The sequence below is a fragment of the Bufo gargarizans genome, chromosome 4 (assembly GCF_014858855.1).
Source record: "Bufo gargarizans isolate SCDJY-AF-19 chromosome 4, ASM1485885v1, whole genome shotgun sequence".
NCBI classification, from domain to species: domain Eukaryota; kingdom Metazoa; phylum Chordata; class Amphibia; order Anura; family Bufonidae; genus Bufo; species Bufo gargarizans.
In genome coordinates this window covers 125472556-125494792 of record NC_058083.1, presented here as the reverse complement: position 1 = coordinate 125494792, position 22237 = coordinate 125472556, and the positions used below count along the sequence as shown (strand labels likewise).

Here is a 22237-nt window from a genome sequence, read left to right as displayed (position 1 = left end):
ACAATATGCAATCCGTTTTGCCTTACACTGAAAGTCAATGGGAGGCGGATCTGTTTTCAATTGCACCATTTGTGTCAGTAAAAACTGATCCGTCCCCATTGATTTACATTGTAAGTCAGGACGGATCCGTTTGGCTCTGCATCGTCAGGCGGACATTAAAACGCTGAAGGCAGCCCTGAAACGGATCTGACAAGCGGACCCAGAAAAGCCAGTGCGAAAGTAGTCTAACAAAGAGTTATGTGCTGGCAAGTTTTGAAACTGATGATGAACTGCTGGCTTAACTAGAACAAAAGGTTATTGGAAATCTGCTGTTTCTCACACAGAAACAGAAAAGTGAGCAGCAGAGCAAGCTATACAATGATTGCTCGAAAAATTGCATAATAGAAATCTGGCTTAATGAGACTTTTTTTGTTCTTTCCACAGGTTCATTAATCATGAATTTCAGCAGAGCCAGTTTCATCTACATGATGATCTCTGCAAACTGTAGCTAGATAGAAGTGTTAAGGCCTAGTATGACACGTATCTTTACTGTCATCTTTGACCTATAACAATTTTTCTGCCTGTTAAAACCAGATAGCAGTGCATATCCTTTTTCTCTAATCTGTTTCTGATTGTAGAAATCTGATTGTAGATTTTCTTATTCTAACTCCTGGAAATGATAATGAGGATGGCCATCTTGCCTGAGCTGTTTTAACAGTATTTCAATATATGCTTTACAGCAGATATTACCTCTAGGTGACATCTGTCATCCTGCCTGTGATGATAATGAGATGACTGCTGAAAAATTCTCTAAAAAGCAGGAATTGGCACCTGTAATTAAGTTTACTGACCCGTGCGAAAACTGCAGGATTTTTTATTTATTTTTTAAATACAGATAGTGATATGAAAAATTTAAAAAATATAACAAATAACCACCAAAATTCTTTAAAAAATAGGATATTATCTCATGACACATTCCGTTTGAATACAAGATGTTTAATAATATTGCTATATCCAATGGAATAAAATATAGTGGGTGATTTGATGGAGAACAATCTGTTACTGGATCAATACAGTATGTAAGGGTGTGATATGGCCCCTTTAGACAGTGCTGCTCCTTCAAATTGTAAAGTGCCTGTTGTATTATTTTCTCCCTTCCCCTGTGTGAAATTTACTTGTATTTTTCTTCATTAAAAGTAATAATACTTTTAATGAAGAAAAAAAAAGTGAATTTTTAAAATGGATAAAAGGCAAATGGATAAAAGGCCTAATGTGTCTATGACCAACAGAAATGAATGAGTATATAATAAGCCACCATTGTGCCAAGGTCACTTCTAAGTAGTTATGGCCTTGCGGTTCGCCCAGTGGTCAGTTCGCAGCGAACTTTGCGCGTTCGCAATCCGCCAAACATGTGAACATATGGCGATGTTCGCCCGCGCCATATTCTTTTGTATTGCAGCCATTTTATATTATGTGTTTTGCCAGTGTAGGGAGAGGTTGCATTTCGGAGCAGGGACAGGCTGTTAGGAACTTAGGGACACCAAATGCTAGCTAATAGGGCCCCAAAAGTCATTTTAAGGACTATCGATAGGTGTGATACACAGAGGGGTGTGATATACTTATAATATACTTTCTAACATAGAAAGTATATTAAAGTGCATCTGTATGCTTCCAGAAAATACTAATTAAGGGCTGCAATCTATCAGCTTCCACAAAATAGTGATTGGGGTTTTCCATATACCTGTGTCCACAAAATTACTGCTTGAGGGTGATATACCAGCTTCAACTAACAACTGATTGAGGCCTGCCATATATCAGCTTCCAAAAAATAGTGATAGAGGTTTTCCATATACCTGCGTTCACAAAATACAGATTGCGGATTTTGATATACTTGCTTCAACTAACAACTGATTGAGGCCTGCCATATATCAGCTTCCACAAAATTACTGATTGAGGGGTTTTATATACCTGCTTCCACAAAATACTGATTTAGGGGTGCGATATACCAGCTTCCACCAAATACTGATTAAGGCCTGCGATATACCTGCTTCCACAAATACTGCTCTTCTCTAGGGACTTTGGCACAAGGTCATTTAGAAAATTACAGGCAGAGGAAGAGGCAGGCCGTTCCGCAGGGATGGTAGGGGTTGGGCAGATGCACCAGGCTGGAGCCTAATTCGGAAGTTAGAAAAAGTGCGTGTGATTATGTCAAAGGATGCACCAGAGTTGGTTGAGTGGCTCACTTAGCCTTCCGCTTCTGCACCCTCCTCATCCTCTGTATCTGCATCTCTTTCACTCTCTGCTGTGTGCACCCCCAAAGATGCCACCACCACCATAGCCCCTGCACTCAAGTCAGAGGAATTATTTTCCCATCCATACCCAGACATTTCCGATGCGCAGCCATTCTTGGCATCAGATAAGGAAGAGGAGGTAGCAAAGGCCTCCACCCAGCGGTCTGACAACAGTACCCAGATCTGCCCAAGGAGGGAGCTCCCCGCTGTTGCTGCCTACTCTGAGATCTCTAATGTTAGTGGTGGGGAAAGTGACGATGATGACGTGTCGATGGACATCACGTTGTTCCCACAAGAGAGGAAGAGGAGGGGAGTTCAGAGGGAGAGAGACGGAGCAGCATGTAGGGAGGAGAAGGAGGACAAGCAGGCAGAACTCACCGTGCACAGGAGGCAAAAAGCAGACTGCAAATGTATCTGGAATGAGCCATCCACTAGTGATGGACGAACATCTGCTGGGACGGTTCGCAAACGCGATCTAATGTTCGCGAACTGCAAGTTCGCGGCGGGTCCCATTCATTTTAATGGCAGGCGAACCTGAAAAACCTTCAGCTTATATTTGCAGCCAAGAAATAATTACTAGAAGTGCACAAATAGTCCCACAACATGGACAGTGACATACCAGATGTATTATTTGAATTTGCAATCTCCATTTATAATTTTTTTCAATGCAAAATATCGGCAATATATTTTTCGCGTATGCGCATGCGCAAATATACTGTACCAAAATGCACTATAAAAAAAGTATATTGGTATATAACACCCCGCTTCAATCAGTTTTTATGGGGGGGTGACTGGTATATCACACCAGTAGAAATTATTTGTTCCAATAACGCTTGTCCCTCTATTTACCTGCATTATCGCAGCAGAACCGCACACAACTGCCTCAAATACAAATGAACTATAATATACTTTCTAACATAGAAAGTACAGTCCTGATCAAAAGTTTAAGACCACTTGAAAATGGCAAAAATCATACTTAGCATGGCTGGTTATTAACAAGGTTCAAAGTAGAGCTTCAACATGTAACAAGAAGAAATAGGAGTGAGACAAAACATTTTTTGGGCATTCAATTTAATGAAAACAACGAATAAACTGAAACAGGCTGTTTTTCAGCTGATCAAAAGTTTAGGACCACACCTCCCAAAAAAAATAAAAAAAATGAAATCCAACTTCCAAACATGAACTCAGTAATGAGTAGCTCCTTTATTATATTTTATCACTTCAAAAATTAGTTTCGGCATGCTTGATGCAAGCGTTTCCATGAGGTGAGTGGGAACATTTCTCCAAGTGGTGAAGACAGCCGCATGAAGGCCATATACTGTCTGGAACTGTTGTCCATTTTTGTAAACTTCCCTTGCCATCCATCCCCAAAGGTTCTCAATTGGATTTAGATCAGGGAAACACGCAGGATGGGCCACCAAAAGAGTGATGTTATTCTCCTGGAAGAAATCCCTTGTCCTGCGGGCATTGTGTACTGTAGCGTTGTCTTGTTGGAAAACCCAGTCGTTACCACACAGACAAGGGCCCTCAGTCATGAGGAATGCTCTCTGCAACATCTGGACATAGCCAGCGGCCGTTTGACGCCCTTGAACTTCCTGAAGATCCATTGTTCCACTGAACGAAAAAGCACCCCAGACCATTATGGCACCCCCTCCACTGTGGCGCGTAGAAAACATTTCAGGTGGGATCTGCTTGTCATGCCAGTAACGTTGAAAACCATCAGGACCATCAAGGTTAAATTTTTTCTCATCAGAGAATAAAACTTTCTTCCACCTTTGAATGTCCCATGTTTGGTGCTCTCTTGCAAAGTCCAAACGAGCAGTTCTGTGGCGTTCAAGGAGACGAGGTCTTTGAAGACGTTTTTAGTTTTTGAAGTCCTTCAGTCTCAGATGCCGTCTGATGGTTATGGGGCTACAGTCAGCACCATTAAGGGCCTTAATTTGGGTCGAGGATCGTCCAGTGTCTTGACGGACAGCCAATTGAATCCTCCGGCTCAGTGCTGATGAAATTTTTTGAGGTCTTCCACTTTTTTGTTCCATAACCCTCAGGATCATTTAAGAAATTCCAAATTACTGTCCTACTGCGTCCCACGCGGTGTGAGAGACCCTGCTTATGCAGTTCAACAACCCGACCATGTTCAAAAAGGGAGAGTTTTTTTGCCTTTGCTATCACAATGTGTGACCACCTGACAGAAAATGACAATGAATCCACATCTTTGCACAGATTTGGCCTTTTAAAGGCATGTGGTCCTAAAATTTTGATCAGCTGAAAAACAGCCTGTTTCAGTTAAATCATTATTTTCAATTAATTGAATGCTCAAAAAATGTTTTGTCTAACTCTCATTTCTTCTTGTTGCATGTTGAATTTCTACTTGGAACCTTGTTAAGATCCAACAATGTAAAATATGACTTTGCCATTTTTCAAGTGGTCTTAAACTTTTGATCAGGACTGTATATTATAACATTGTACAAGGAAGGCAATCCATTAGAATATACATAAAGATAAAATGTAACCTTTAATAATTTTACTATGAGGGTCCATTCACACGTCCGTAAGTGTTTTGCGGATCCGCAAAACACGGACCCCGGCAATGTGTGTTCCGCAATTTGTGGACCGCACATCGCAGGAACTGTAATAGAAAATGCCTAATCTTGTCTGCAATTGCGGCCAAGAATAGGACATGCTCTTTTATTTGCGGAAACGGAAGCACGGATGCGGAAGTGCGGATCCGCAAATGCGGATGCGGACAGCACATTCCGGCCCCATTGAACATGAATGGGTCTGCACATTCCGGACCCATTTTGCGGACGTGTGAATGGAAAAGATATCCCTCATAAATTATTAAAGTTAAAGGGGTTCTGCACTTTGTTTTAACTGATGATCTATCCTATGGATAGATCATCAGCATCTGATCGGCGGGGGTACGACACCCAGGACCCCCGCCGATCAGCTGTTTGAGAAGGCAGCGGCGCTCCAGCAGCAGCGCGGTCTTCTCACTGTTTACACCACCCAGCGGTCTGACGACAGTACCCAGATCTGCCCAAGGAGGGTGGTCCCCGCTGTTGCTGCCTACTCTGAGATCTCTAATGTCAGTGGTGGGGAAAGTGACGATGATGGCGTGATGATGGACGTCACGTGGGTGCCCACAAGAGAGGAAGAGAAGGGGAGTTCAGAGGGAGAGATGGAGCAGCAGATAGGGAGGAGAAGGAGGACAAGCTGGCAAAACTCGCAGTGCACAGGAGGCAAAAAGCAGACTGCAAATGTATCTGGAGCGAGCCATTCACCATGCACGGTCACATCTTGCGCTCCCTGGACGCCAAAACATGGCTCTGGAGTGTGGGCTTTTTTTAACGTGTCCGCTGTTGACAACAGTGTTGCCATCTGCAGCCTGTGCTGTCAACACATAAGTCGCGGTAAGCCCAATACTCACCTAGGGACGACCGCCTTAAGAAGGCACCTGGCCTCCCATCACCAAGCCCAGTGGGAGCAACTCAGTCAGAACCCACAAAACCACACTCCTAGTGCTCTACATCTTGCCTATTCTCCTTCTCCTCTCTCCACCCATTTGTCCTCCACTCCACCTTCCACCGTGCCGTCATCACGTTTATCTGGCACAAGGCAGGCTTCTGTGGCCCAAATGTTCAAACTTAAAAAAAATTATGACGTCGGATAATCCTCTTGCCCAATGGCTGACCGCTAGCTTGTCGGAACTGCTAGCCCACCAACTACTGCCATATAAATTGGTGGACTCTGAGACATTTATGTGCTGTAAACAACTACCAGTACGAACTCTGCAGCAGGACAGGTTCTGCAGAGCTTGGTTTCTTTTCACCGCACCAGTGGCTGCTCACGTGCGATGCATGCAGACTTCTGCGGCCATTTGCAGCCAGGGTGCCATCACTGACATTGTACCTTACTCCTTCTATATGGAGCGTGCATTGTGTCATTGATCAAGCCATCCAGAAGTAGGAGCAGAAAGATGAAGTCGCAATGCTGAATGAATTCCCAGGGGGGGCTACTCCATATGAGACGTCAGCAGGAGTCTGAAGAGGAGTCAGAGGAGGATGATGGCTGGGGGGAGGAGGAGGAGCAAGAAGAACAGGCTTTGAGCAGGACTTCAAACTTTTCAGGGATCCATGGTGTTGTCCGTGGCTGGGGGGAGGAGACCAAGGAAAAAATTCTGCTTGGCGATGAGACGGAGCGAGGGCGCTCCACCGCTTCTAATTTAGTGCAAATGGGGGCCTTCAAACTCTAGTGTTTGAAGAGGGACCCGTTATAAAAAGTATAAAGGTCAAGGACCTATACTGGGTGGCAACGTACTTAGACCGCCGATACAAACACAAAATGGCGGACATCTTAACAGCATAACAAGAGGGCTGTCAGAATGCAGCATTTCTAAGGTTAGTGCGAGAGATGCTGCATTCTGCTGTTGCAGGCATTGGTAGAGGAGTTTCCACCCACAGCGAAACAGGATGTGTTGGTCACTTTGGATATGAGATCATTCTTACAACCAACCCATCGACAGCCGCCCTCCGAATCCAGCCTCAGGGAACGCCTAGACCGACAGGTGTCTGACTATATCGGTTTAATAGCCAATGTAGACGCTCTGATAAGTGAGGAACCCCTTACTGGTGTGCAGGCTTGACCTGTGGCCAGAGCTGGCACAATTTGCCATGGAACTCTTGGCTTGCCCCTCGGTGAGTGTCCTGTCCAAAAGGATGTTCAGCGCAGCAAGGGGGATTGTGACCGATAAGCGCACTCGCCTAGCTCACGACAGTGTGGACTACCTCACATTTTTTTAAATGAATGAGGCATGGATATCAGAGGAATTCAACACCTGTGATGACCATGTGTAATTGAATTTCCTAATGCCAGCCCACAGATATCCGTGACCACACAGAACAAAGAATGGTCCTTGCCATATATATATACAGCGGCATAAAAGGCTTTTTCTGTCAGCTGAATGCCTAATTTTTGGGGCCTGTACTGGCCAACAGTTACATATTTATCCTGTGACCGCCTAATTTACCTCCAGCCACAGAATCCAAAGTTCTTTGCTGTCAGGTGAATGCCTATTGGCTAATTTCTGGGGCCTGTACTGGCCGACAGTTACATATATATCCTGTGACCGCATGGTGTCATACAAACCCAATTAATTCAATCTACGATAATAAAACAGACAACTCTGAAATAATGAATAATAATAACTTTATTGAGTACTATTATATATTTGAAATATAAGGCCATAGTGTTTTATGTAATCCGGTTAAATCATTCCAACTCTATCCCCGTAATATACCAACAACCATGCTATCATTAATTAACTAAAAACAAATAGTCCGCTTCCTCTAGCGATTATTACTCTCAACCGCCATACGACAAAATTGGCCATATGGCTAAACCGCACCGTAGCCAAACTCAAAAAAATTCTGGAGACCGAAATTCAGGATGTCTAATCCAATGTTGGAAAGTGGTAACCTATCAATGTCATATAAACCAGGTAAAAATCCCTCTAACTCAGAATGTCTATAAGATAAATAATTATGTTTTAACATAAATTTACCAATATTCCTATTCACCCGAATTCAGATTTTTTTCAAGAAATTTTAATCCTAAATAACTCCACTCGAATCTAGGAAAAATTTCAGAGTAAGCCAAAACTACCCTTGGCAGAAGTTTTTGAATTTCAACATTTTTTAATTCATTAATAAGTAAGTGCATATTGACTCAGAACCAAATTGTCCAAATCATCAGAACCAACATGCAATATGAACAAATTAGGAAGTGGCCATGTCGCATAAGAAACAAAACCAAACTAAAATCTGACTGACTAGTAAATCAGGAATCCCTTTCCAATAAATTTTAATACCATTACCCAAACACAGGTTGTCAGAATTGAATCTCTGAACAGACCAATAGGATCAAGAGATCAGGTCTAATATACATTTTAAACCTGTTAGATGACCATCTTCCTATCTTTTCTATAATTTTATCATGTAGACCAATTTTATAAGCATAAGTTGCAGCCCCAATGCGGAATGAATGCAAAGATATTTTCCTATTGTCCAGGCCAAAATTATTTTTGCATTTTTTTAACATAAAGTTAAAGGGGTTCTGCACTTTGTTTTAACTGATGATCTATCCTCTGAATAGATCATGAGTTTCTGATCGGCGGGGATCCGACACCCGGGACCCCCGCCGATCAGCTGTTTGAGAAGGCAGCGGCGCTCCAGCAGCGCCGTGGCCTTCTCACTGTTTACCGCAGGCCCAGTGACGTCACGATTAGTATCAGCTAGCATGGGCGCGGCTAAGCTCCGTTCCCTTGAATGTATTTAGTTAATGGTGAAAAATCTAAATGAATAAATAAAGGGCCGGGCCGAGTACCTCACATTTTTAACCAATCCCCTAAAGCTCGAACAGAGCAAATAACCGAATTGAAAATCTTACTTAAAAACAACCAGACTCCTTTACCCGACTGATCTGTTTTGAATTTTTTGCCAAAAATGTGTAATTTATTATGACAAATACGAATGTCATCGATATATAATGGTGACTCTGCCCTAATATTTGCAGCTGCTATCTCACTGATGCGAAGAGCACCAAAGAATGACACAATGAAAGCAGCCTTGAACCACAAAGATTCATAACTAGAGGAGCAAATGGATGGTAAGACACTGACAAACTGCTTTAAATGATTTATAGATAAAGGACAAGTTCTCTGAATTTTAGGAGTGGTTTTACTAGCACCTTTAATAATTTGTTTCAATAAGAAAATGGATGAGAAAGGGGGAATTTCCCCAAAATTTTGGAAATAGGAAATTCCAGAGAAATTTTTTCGAATGTAATTACCTTTCTTTCCATTTCTTAAAACATTGTCTACAAAATGAATTGCTGGGACCACATTTTTGCCAGAATAATTGTAATTATGGGATAAGCAAAATTCCATCCACCTGTTCCAGGAATAGGAATAATAAGCCCAAGTATTTTTTGCTAGTGCAGTACTTATTAAATTGTTGACAAAATACCAATCGATTTCCAGATTTCCTAAAGGCATGGTATCCCATCTCCTTCGGCATCGGGAACTAATTTTCGGAACAGCAAGAATCTCTGTCGAGATAAAGAATCGGCAACGATGTTAGATTTACCCTCGACATATCTTGCCTTCAACTAAATATTATTATTTAGACATATTAATACAATATGCCTCAAATAATTAATAACAGTGTCTGATTTTGCAGATAAGCAATTGAAACGACACCTTTGTTGTCAGAAAAAAGAAGTATACGCTTGTTCCGAAAATGAAACTTCCAGATAGCTGAGGAGACTACTCGTGAGATAAAGTTTAAAGAACCTAGGGCAGATTGTAGTTTTCTTAAAGTACATTTCTTAGATGCCAATAAATTATTCAAAGCAATCCTTGTAGAAAGGATTTTTTCCTCTGGTACCCTAAAAATCATGTTCTCAATATCAATTTCGATACCTAAAAATTTAATAATTTGCGTCGGGTAAACCGTTTTTTCCTCCACTATTGGAATGTTAAAATAATTAGCAATACACTTAAAAGTGTTTAATAAGTGGATACAATTGTCAGATGAGGGTTGGCCAATAAATAAAAAGTAGTCTAAATAGTGAAGAACGTAACCTTCACTATAATGAGATTCCACCATCCATTCATCCTGAGATGAGTGGGAGGGCAGACTGGATTAGAAGATAGCTGATTAGGTAATTCCAACGCACTGCTGTCTTGCTGAAGACAGGAATGGAGGCACGCTTCACCACCCGAAGACTCAGCCTTCTGAAGCAATTGTTTCAGCAATTCTTCCATGATGCAGACTGGCACAGGTCCGGATTCTTTGATGTGTCAGACGCTACTGCGCAAACACTAACTGCTATTTTCCTCTTATAGGATCCACGAGCAGGACTGTTAGAGTGATCTCCAATCAAACTTATCTTCACCTGCAGAAGGACCCTTACAGACTGCACCAACAAGCATCTGTGACTCAGGTAAGAAAACTAATGCATACCTATATTGCGCATACGAGATTAGGCTTCATGACACCATGTTCCCCCTTCTTGCATCCGCAGCAAGGTCTGATCATAATGTACCTCCAGCCACAGAATCCAAAGCTCTTTGCTGTCAGGTGAATGCCTATTGGCTCATTTTTGGGGCCTGTACTGGCCGACAGTTACCGTACATATTTATCCTGTGCCCACCTAATGTACCTCAGCCACAGAATCCAAAGTTCTTTTCTGTCAGGTGAATGTCTATTGCCTAATTTTTGGGGCCTGTACTGGCCGACAGTTACATTTTTTATCTCTAGCCACATAATCACACCCTTGTCTCACTCCTCTGCCTCTCATTATGGTGGCGTATGAACCGCATTCACCATAAGGACCGTCTAATGTCACAGGGTCATGTAACTGTGCCCCCACCCCATAATATGCCCCTCATCCTGTACTGTGCCCCTTATACCCTGCATTGTGCCCTCTTACCACATCCTGTGCATTGCCCCTAGTCATTCCCTGTACTATGCTCTCTTTTACCCTTTTATTCGGTCACGGTATGGCGTTGCTATCCGGTCACTGTACAGAGGTGTTATCCGGTCAATGTATGGCGGTGGTATCCAATAACTGGATGGCCATAACTGTATCCCTTTCCCTGCCCACTCCATCCTTTTTTAGACCTGGCATGAGCGGGAAAAATATGCAGATTGCGGTGTTAAGGAACTGTGCACCACAATCTGTGTCAGACATACGCCTAACATAGACGTATTTCTATATAATAAATGACTACCTAATTGTATTATTCGAGGGTAGGGCTAATATCTTTATATTATATAGATTCTAGTGTATTATACTGTGCCATGTAGTTCCCAGTAGAAAATGATCCTTGAGAAACACAGTCCTCATCCCTGACCACCAGGATCAGGTAGCGCTCTGTCAGTACATGGCGGCCTCCCCTCTCCGCCACTCTGCTCCGCTGTGTACTGGTGCTTATTCTGACACTAGGGCTGGGTTCACATCCTATTTTTGCCATCCATTTAATGCATGCCAAAAATGTATGCGCTAACAGATGCCTCAGACTGATGCTGTACAAAGGCGTCCATTCACCATACAGTTCCATGTTAGAAAAAAAAATTACGTTAGTGCATGCATTTTTTTAATGGACTCTGTAGTATACAAAAACGTGGAGTGCTGCACATTTATATACATCAAACTGATAGGAAATTAAAAAATTCAAGGCTCCAGCAGTGCACATTTTTGAGAGTTTCCCTTTAAGACGCATAAAAATGGCCCCTGATTAAAATACATATTTTTTGTGGGACTTTTTGCCAATGATCCCCCTCTGGTATGTCACTGTCCATGTTGCGGGACTATTTGTGTACTCATAGTTTGTATTTGGTGGCTGCAAATATGACCTGAAGGTTTTTCAGGTTCGCCTGCAATTTAAGTCAATGGGCGCGATGCGAACACGCGGTTCGCGAACATTTGATTGCGTACCGTCCCGGCTGATGTTCGTCCATCACTACTTCTAAGTACTGCAAGGCTCCACATCACATTGTCAACATAGTGACCTTGAATCCTAAAAGATCCCAAAATTAATGGGGCTGTCAAGAACAAGAGAAGTGGTACTGTGCAGTGTTCATATATACGGTATAGAATAAGAGAACATACTGAGAATTACACTGAGTATACAGGACATTAGAAGTGGTATTGTGCACTGTCCATATATACAGAATAAGAGAAGATACTGATAATTACATCCAGTATACAGGACAGGAGAAGTGGTACTGTGCAGTGTATATATATATATATATATATATATATATATATATAATAAGAGCAGATACTGATAATTACATCTAGTATACATGACAGGAGAAGTGGTACTGTGCAGTGTACATATATACTGAATAAGAGCAGATGCTGAGATTTACACCCAGTATACAGGACAAGAAAAAAAAAAAAAAAGACCTGGCTGTCCTTTAAATAGGCAGCTTGGCTCAGCAGCTGAGTCTCTGTTTTGGGATCATAAGCATGGTGTTGTGCTGGAAGCATGGGGGCTGCACGCTGGGAAACAAGCCCCCTAAAGCCTGCTGTGGACTGCCGGGGATAAAACGGCTAGCAAGGTGACGTGTCTGTTCTATGGACTTTTCATTGTGTGAATTAACACCAAGACTGTAATAAGTAGTTTTTCTTTTGCCTTTTGTGTGAATAAACACTGACATTTTGATTTACCAACTTGTTTTGCCTCTGTACTGCGTCCGCTTACCCTGCCTAGCAGAGCAAACCCTCACAATATATACAGATATAGACACGTACACATAGACACACAGACACTTATTTACTCCAGAGTCTTTTAGAGACTTAAAAGGGTTCTCCGGGAAGTAAAAAAATGAATATACCTACATATTACTTTATTATAAATATATTCCCAAATACCTTTCATTAGTTATAATGGCTCATTAGGAGAAATAAAATGGCCGCCATCCTATTAGTACACACAAAACCTGTCCTATCACATAGCAGGATGACATACTTCAGAGCACTGAGGTAAAGAGTTGCCTTATCCTCCTCTCCTAATTGTCAGAGGTTACGGTTCTGAATACAGTTTAATATGATCTTCAGCTGAATCTCTGTAGGAAAGGAGTTCATGAGGAGGCATGAAGTATAGAGAAGAGGGTGGGGGTGATGAGCAGCAGCACTTGTATGCAGTCTCCATTAGCACAGCCCCAAATTTCCACAATCTGTCCTCTCCGTCCTCTGTGCTTCACGTCTCCTCATGAACTTTGATCCTACAGACATTCATCATTCATCAGACATAGATTAAACTGTGTTCATTATCATAATTCCTGACAAGCAGAGCAGAGAGGAGGATGAGGCAACTTTTAACCTCAGTACTCTGAAGTATCTAGTCCTGCTGTGTGATAGGACAGGTTTTATGTGTACTAATAGGACGGCGGCCATTTTATTTCTCCTAATGATTGCTCAAGAGACTAAACAAGCCATTATAACTAGTAAAAGATATTTGGGAATATATTTATAATAAAGTGATATATATTCTTGGGATGATGTAATATGAGAGTAAATGACTTTGAAGTGATCGATCATGTGACATGCACACATGATGATATCCCAAAGATCCTTTACTGTTTATAGAATTGCTCACTGGTCTGCAGGTGGCGGGGGAATGAAGCGCTGTAAGCAATGTACTTACCCCTTCTCCCTGCTTGCTCTTCTTGGGGCCCACACTGCTGTGTCCTGGCTGCTTACAGCGTCAGGACGTACAGAGCACATTGTGACCTAATGCTGCAGGCAGTCAGGTAAATGTGCAGCGCAGGCCCCCAGAACAGCAAGAGAGCAAGGAAACTGCTGGACTTAGAGATTAGTGGCCGATCAGAAGAGGTAAGTAAATTTATTTATTTTAAAGTCTGATCTGAGGTCTGACATGGGGGGTCTGAGAGGTCTAATGGGGGTCTGGAGGTCTTATGGGGGTCTGGTATGAGGGTCTTGAAGTCTAATAGAGGTCTAATATGGGGGTCTAGAGGTCTAATGGGAGTCTGGTCTAAGTTCTGTTATGGGGCTCTGAGGTCTAATGGGGTCTGGTCTCAGGTCTGATATGGGGGGTCTGAAGGTCTGATATGGTGGTCTGGAGGTTTAATGGGAGTCTGGAGGTCTGATATGGGGGTCTGAAGGCCTAATGGGGTCTGGTCTGAGGTCTGATATGGAGGTCTGATCTGAAAGGTAAGGGGGTATTTTTTGGTACTGGCAAACTCTATAAGAGGCAGTTTTTGTACTGGCACACATTAGGTGGTATTTTTGTGTTGCCACACATTATAAGGATAAGTATTACTACTGGGGGGTATGGGGGACATGATTACTAGTATGGGCACACTGGGGGCATTATTACTATTGGAGGCACTATTAACACTATGCACTATGGCAGATAATTTCTGTTGGTGGGACTTTTCAGGTGGACTGTTTCTGCAGTATAGTATAGGGGAGCACAGCGGGCACAGTATTGGTGGTAGAAGGATGGGGTGTTCAAGAGGTGGGAGGATGATGGAAAAGTAGGAAACTAAGATATCTGTTTGTCAAACTCTGCATAAATAAGAGATGGCTGAAAGAAATCATCATGGCGGTCTAGTCTGAATGGAGAAGATGAGGAAAGACAATGTCTACATCAGTGGAGACATCACTAGATGTAAGAGGTACTTAAGTGGCGCTGTATTCTCCTGTATGATTTGTAGAGCTATATATAATATTTCCCAAGTAGCTGAACTCTTGCACCAGGGCCCATGAACCTTTAGCTATGCCCCTACTTTATATTAAATTATCCTAAAGGTTTTTTACCCTCTCCTATACACATCTATGCCTAGGGATCATTGTACATTGTGGCTTTGCATAGTTTTCACTGCAGATATAAAGCCGTGCATAGCAGAAGGCTAAATTACCGCCCGCTGCTGTCCTAGAACTGTGCCGACTGAGGTCACAGTCTCACTCTCCCTCATGAATGGGGCATCTCTGAGTGTCATGTGCCTAAAATGCTCGACAATATTGCCTGTATGTCTGACTATATTTCATAACTACATTACATAGAGTTTATGTAGAGATAGATGGATAGATAGATAGATAGATAGATAGATAGATAGATAGATAGATAGATAGATATGAGATAGATAAATAGATAGATATGAGATAGATAGATATTAGATAGATAGATAGATAGATAGATAGATAGATAGATAGATAGATAATAGATGATAGATAGATAGATATTAGATAGATAGATATTAGATAGATAGATAGATAGATAGGAGATAGATAGATAGATAGATAGATAGATAGATAGATAGATAGATAGATATGAGATAGATAGATAGATAGATAGATAGATAGATAGATAGATATGAGATAGATAGATATGAGATAGATAGATAGATAGATAGATAGATAGATAGATAGATAGATATGAGATAGATAGATAGATAGATAGATAGATAGATAGATAGATAGATATGAGATAGATAGATAGATATGAGATAGATAGATAGATAGATATGAGATAGATAGATAGATATGAGATAGATAGATAGATATGAGATAGATAGATAGATAGATAGATAGATAGATAGATAGATAGATAGATAGATAGATAGATAGATATGAGATAGATAGATATTAGATAGATAGATAGATAGATAGATAGTTTGAAGAAAGTGAGGAAGCAGCACACTGTATAAGCAGGGGGTGCACGTCCGGCCAGTGTGGACCAGCACCTAGGTCCAATGTATTAGGAGAGAAAAATAGCCAGCAGCACTCCAAATCAATTCAAAAGTTGATAATTTATTGGGCCCAAAATCCGCCTGATTTTGGGTCCAATAAATAATCAACTTTTGAATTGATTTGGAGTGCTGCTGGCTATTTTTCTCTCCTAGATAGATAGATAGATAGATAGATAGATAGATAGATAGATAGATAATCTAAAATGCACAGTAAAGCATATGCTGGATAAATCTAAGCTCCTAGTTTCCAGCTCTAGTTTGAAATTAAAGCAATTGTAAAAGCATTAATCAAGTAGGATGTAGCCAAGGAACACTTACTTCCCATTTGTTTTCAAGCTTTTAATTGGAATGAATGGGGAACTTTCAGACTTAATTGAATTTCCTGTGTTTCTTCTTTGTGTATGTCTGACACTGATGGTTGTAGCAGAGCTGGTTTATAGGTACATATGAAATAGTATGTCATTCTAATTATAGCCCCGAGGCTTTCTAAAAGGTAATGTCATTTGTGTGTGATGCACACAGCCAATTGCAAGTCCCTAAAGTGTCATGTGCCTAAGATGCTCGACAATATTGTTTGTATATCTGACTATATTTCATAACCACATTACATACAGTTTATGTAGAGATAGATATGAGATAGGTAGATAGATAATGGATGGATAAATAGATAGATAGATAGATAGATATATAGATAGATAACAGATAGATGATAGATAATAGATAGATAGATAGATAGATAGATAGATAGATAGATAGATAGAATGAAAGATACCTCACCTAAAATGAACTGTAAAGCATACTCGTGTTTGAAATTAAAGCATTTGTCTGACTATATTTTATAACTACAGTTTATGTAGATAGATAGATAGATAATAGATAGATAGATAGATAGATAGATAATAGATAGATAGATAGATAGATAGATAGATAGATAATAGATAGATAATAGATAGATAGATAGATAGATAGATAGATAGATAGATTATAGATAGATAGATAGATTATAGATAGATAGATAGATAGATAGATAGATAGATAGATAGAAAGATAATAGATAATAGATAGATAATAGATAGATAGATAGATAGATAGATAGATAGATAGATTATAGATAGATAGATAGATAGATAGATAGATAGAAAGATAATAGATAGATAGATAGATAATAGATAGATAGATAATAGATAGATAGATAGATAGATAGATAGATAGATACTGTAGATAGATAGATAGATAGATAGATAGATAATAGATAGATAGATAGATATTAGATAGATAGATAGATAATAGATAGATAGATAGATAGATAGATAATAGATAGATAGATAGATAGATAGATAGATAATAGATAGATAGATAGATAATAGATAGATAGATAGAGAGATAGATAGATATTTTAATAGTATAATTAATATTATTCTACTTTTTTGCTAAGAATAATAATAATATATTAATTTTAGGTTTTGAATGTCTGCACTTCAATAACATTTGAAAGAAAAGAACCTGGATTTTATGCTCTTTGTTGTGAATGGAATATGCTGTGAATTAGATATGTGTAGATTTATAGTAGACACTTGCTATTGATTCTCCATGCTTTACCTTAAACATGTATGTGATACTCTCAAGGAGGTTAAAGTGGTCCAAAAAGTGGAGTAATTGCCCATAGTGATAATTAGGTTGTAGTTTTCATTTGAAAATGAAAGCTGGAAGCCGATTGGTCAAGCATTCTTAGCTATTCTTACAATTGCCTTCTATATACTCATATTTTCTAAAATAATACCAACATTTTTAAAGGCTATGTTCACCTTTGTTATTATTTTATGTTTATCATCTTAATGCACCCCAGGGCCCCTCTGGGCTAGAATATTGATGCTCAGGATATCTGATCAGTGGGTGTAAAGCGTCTGTCAACCCTACCGATTCATCCGTCACGGCCTATGTACAGCTCAGTCCCATTCATTTGCCTTGATTGCCATAGCAAACACAGCAGCTATCCAATGTACTACTCTTTGCTCGATGTGTTGTGAGGTGACCTCTCAAACAGCAGATTGGGGATGGGGTGGTGTTGACTCTGAGAATAGGTCAGCACTCTTCTACTCCCAGAAAACCCTTTTAAGTAACGTTTTAGTTGGTCTTAAATAAAAATGTCCTGTTGTTTTGGGTCAGCCCTATGCAAACCTGTGCAAGCCCGTGCTAACAGACAACAAACATCCTGCTCCTGCAGTCCTACTTTATTCCATTTGTCACCAACTTAATGTTACCATTTATTCAGTAGGTTACCAAGCAGAAAGATACTGATGGAAGAAAGCAAGACTGCAGAATCCGACTACGCAATATTTTTTTTTGTTGTTGTTACCATCGTATTCATTTTATTTGGTAATACAATGATTGGTTAAGAAGGCGGAAATAGCCTTTAAGGAGTTGCCCTGTATGGACCCCAGCATGATCTGTGACTGGTTCTCCAATGATGACCTAGGAGGTTGCTTTACCAGGTCCACCCTGTTATCAGCTGTTACCTGAAGAGGCCAGAAAGCCCTCATTCTGACTACAGCATCACCCCGTATGCTCACTGAAATTAATAAACTGCCTATGTAATGCATGGACTAGCCAGGTCCTTCAGAGGTCTTCCAATAGGGTGTATGGATAGGGACTGTATAAGAACTACAATCTCTTGAAAAAACTAAGAATGACCTTCCCTGTGATGTCACCTTCAGCAATCTGTGATGCCGGACATTGTAGTCCAGCTGTTGTCGTGTGAGCTACACTTTGCTATATTACCTGTATGCATTAAATTTAAGGAAAAGAGTCCATGGCTGTGCTCTACCATGTCTTTATCTTTCCTTCTGTTTATTGCATGTGATAAGATGACACCACACAACTATGCCCCTTGCATAAAATAACTATAATATGGCCCTACAAACAATAGAAAATGCTTTGCTTTGAGTTGGAATGCAATAGGCCAATTTTGAAACTTTATAACCAATCAGTACTATAGGTAGCATATCCAAATGACTTGGCTAATAAAGATGACTTGCCTAACAAATAAGCCAGCACCTCATCTGCAGATGGCTGTTTCTGGGGAATTGCCCCTCATCAGTGCAGCGTATAGAGTACTGGCTGATTGAGAGGCATAGGTTAGGATTTGGGGGATACTATATCGCCTTATGGATAGCGTCTAAATCGCGTGAGGAGTCTTATAGGCCAGGCAATGCTCCTCTGAACAATTGTAATAAGCAAGGCACCTACTTTCAATATAATTATATAGTGCTGCCTCCATTCTTTCTTTTTGTACTATATCGCTGGGGTGAATTGGACTAAGCCCCTGTGAGAGGAACATCATTCTACAATTTGGGAGTGCTTTTCACCATTTAGTATTTTCTGCTGAAGGGTCTGTCTGCCTCCATTCTTCCTTGCTGGACCTGCCAGCAGGATAGGTCAACCATCTTGATGAGTATGGGGGTTATCCAAATCTTCCCAATGGCAGATGTTAAGAGAAAGAAGGGTTGCTTTTGTTCTCAAGGGTGTCAGCCACTTTCTCCTCTTCCTATAGAGAACATATGTACCAGTCAAGCCGACCATGCATGTGTTAGGGGAGTTAGGAGGAATATCTGCCAGGCACTCATTCAGTTGATAGCTACCTAAGATGGTAGCCAAGAATGTATGTAATGTAAGGAGTATAGTGTTAAAATGATCTTTTGTGTGTAGTTTTGGCAGAGAACTGTTCTTACATTTCCCTTATTAAAATCTACCCAAGACACTATGGAAATAATCCTGCAGTACAAGTCCTAAAGACAAAGGGAGTATCTAGGAAGATGTTGCTTTTATATTAGAAAATTCCCCATATCTTCTAATATATAAAGCTGAGTGTATGTATGTGTGTGTGTGTGTATGTCCGCTAAAGGAATCCGCGCCATCGTATTTACAATCACGAAATTTGGCACACAGGTACATCAGGTGTCCGGGAAGGTTTTAGACAAGACTCAGCTCTCTAGGACGTACCGTTCCTGAGATATTCCCAAAAAATGCATTAGTCAATAGAAGCTTGGTCACATGACCCTTATCAGCCAATAGAAGCTCGCAGGTCCTCTAGTCTCCACACACAGTTTTACTCCAGGTTTCCATAACAACCCAGCCATCTATTTTTACTGCTGTAGGTCAGCTTTAAAGGAAATCTGTCACCAGGATAATCGCTATTGAAGTAAAGCCATGGCCTATTAGCACTTAGTACCTTATTTCAAGATGTGCCTTTGTTCCAGAAATAGATGTTTTTATCCTCTGAAAATCCAGTTTATCTGGTATGCAAATGAGCCAGTAAGAAGGAGCCCAGACACGCCCCCTGCCACAATGTGTCCACCCTCAAAAAGACAAACTTAAAACCCCACCCCCCAGGTCCCGCTAAACCACGCCCCTGATCCAGTTAGTCCACACCCCATCCCACGTCTTAGCCGACGGGGATTGAAAAAATGAGGTTAAAAATCAACTTCTAGGTCCCGCTAGGCCACCACCCCAATTCAGTTTGGCCACGCCCCCACTTATTAGCCAACAGGTAATATTAGTTAAAAACCAACTTCTGTAAGCTGCAGGGGTGGGATGGAGGGTGAATTTCTCCCTGCAGCCCACACTAAGACAGCACAGCGCTGCTGTCTTAGACTAAGCTGTTCAAAAGGACACGCCCCCAATCCAGTTAGGCCATGCCCCCTCCCACTCAGCCTACAGGGATTAAAAAACTGAAGTTAAAAATAAACTTCTAGGTCCCGCTAATCCACACCCTGATCTGGTTAGGCGACGCCCCCTCCCACTCCTCAGCCGACAGGGATTGAAAAAACTTGTTTAAAAATCAACTTCTGTCAGCTGCAGGGGTGGGAGGGACGGTGACTTTCTTCCTGCAGCTCACACTCAGACAGCACAGCGCTGCTGTCTGAGAGTGAGCTGTTCAAAAGGACATACCTGTGTCCGTCCAGGCCCTACGCCAGATGGAGGACAGGGAGTCTGAAAGCCAGACTGTCCGGCCTAAAACCGGACCTCTGGCCACCCTAGGGGCAGGCTGCTGTGGAGGTCACAGTTAATGGGATGGTCCACTATGGAGGTCAGTGTTAAGAGGCAGATTGCTATAAAGGCCACTGTTAAGGGGGCGGGCCCCTGTGGAGGTCACTGTCAAGGGGGTGGTGTGCTGTGAAAGGGGAAGGCTGCTGTAAAGGTCAAAGTTAAGGGGGTGGGCTGCTGTGGAGGTCCAATTTTAAGGGATGGGGCACTGTGTGGGGGTCAGTGTTAAGGGGTGGGGGGCTGTGGAGGTCACGGTTAAGGGGGCGGGGTACTGTAGATGTCACTGTTATAGTGGATAGTGTTGATATCTTTTAACGACACACACAAACATTAAATTAAATAGATTTAATATACCCGAGCGAAGCCGGGTCCTTCAGCTAGTCTAATATATAAGGCTGAGTGTATGTTTGTGTGTGTATGTCCGCTAAAGTTAGGCTACTTTCACACTTGCGTTTGGAGCGGATCCGTCTGGTATTTGTACAGACGGATCTGCTCCTATAATGCAAATGATGGTATCCGTTCAGACAGAACCGTTTGCATTATATTTCACATAAAAAGTCTAAGTACAATTTGTATTCAGACGGATCCGTCCAGACTTTACATTGAAAGTCAATGGGGGGCGGATCCGTTTGAAAAATGCACAATATTGTGTCACCTTCGAACGGATCCGCCCCCATTGACTTCCATTGTAACTCTGGACGGATCCGTTTGCCTCCGCACGGCCAGGCGGACACCCGAACGCTGCAAGCAGCGTTCGGGTGTCCGCCTGCTGAGCGGAGGACAGACGGTACCATACTGATGCATTCTGAGTGGATCCGCATCCACTCAGAATGCATTAGGGCTGGACGGATCCGTTCGGGGCCGCTTGTGAGAGCCTTCAAACGGAACTCACAAGCGGAGCCCCGAACGCTAATGTGAAAGTAGCCTAATCCGTACTGTTGCATTTTCAATCACGAAATTTGTCACACAGGTACATCAGGTGTCCGGGAAGGTTTTAGACCAGGTCTCAGCTCTCTAGGATGTTCCGTTCCTGAGATATTCCCAAAAAAATGCATTAGCCAATAGAAGCTTGGTCACATGACCCTTATCAGCCAAAAGAAGCTCGCAGGTCCTCAAGCCTCCACACACACAGTTTTACTCCAGGTTTCCATAACAACCCAGCCATTTATCTTCATTGCTGTAGGAGAGCTTTAACCCCTTAGGGACACAGCCTTTTTACACCTTAGGACCAGGCCATTTTTTGCAAATCTGACCAGTGTCACTTTAAGTGATGATAACTTTAAAATGCTTTGACTTATCCAGGCCATTCTGAGATTGTTTTTTTGTCACATATTGTACTTCATGACACTGGTAAAATAAAGTAAAAAAAAACAATTTTTTTTGCATAAAAAAATGTCAGATTTACCAAAAATTGGGAAAAATTAGCAAATTTCAAAGTTTCAGTTTCTCTACTTCTGTAATACATAGTAATACCTCTAAAAATTGTGATGACTTTACATTCCCCATATGTCTACTTCATGTTTGAATTATTTTGGGAATGATATTTTATTTTTTGGGGATGTTACAAGGCTTAGAAGTTTAGAAGCAAATCTTGAAATTTTTCAGAAATTTACAAAAACCAAATTTTTAGGGACCACT

General features: G+C 41.2%; 1 protein-coding gene across 3 annotated transcripts in view; it reads left to right on the top strand.

Annotated features, from left to right (window-relative positions):
* The window catches only part of AGTR1 (angiotensin II receptor type 1), a 150698-nt gene that overhangs the window by 86836 nt on the left and 41625 nt on the right, over positions 1 to 22237 (top strand). For all 3 annotated transcript variants that reach the window (XR_006388760.1, XM_044290729.1, XM_044290730.1), the window contains 2 exons: positions 8844 to 8936; positions 10177 to 10274. The gene's annotated coding sequence lies outside the window, so the exon portion shown is untranslated. The remainder of the gene's footprint in view (positions 1 to 8843; positions 8937 to 10176; positions 10275 to 22237) is intronic.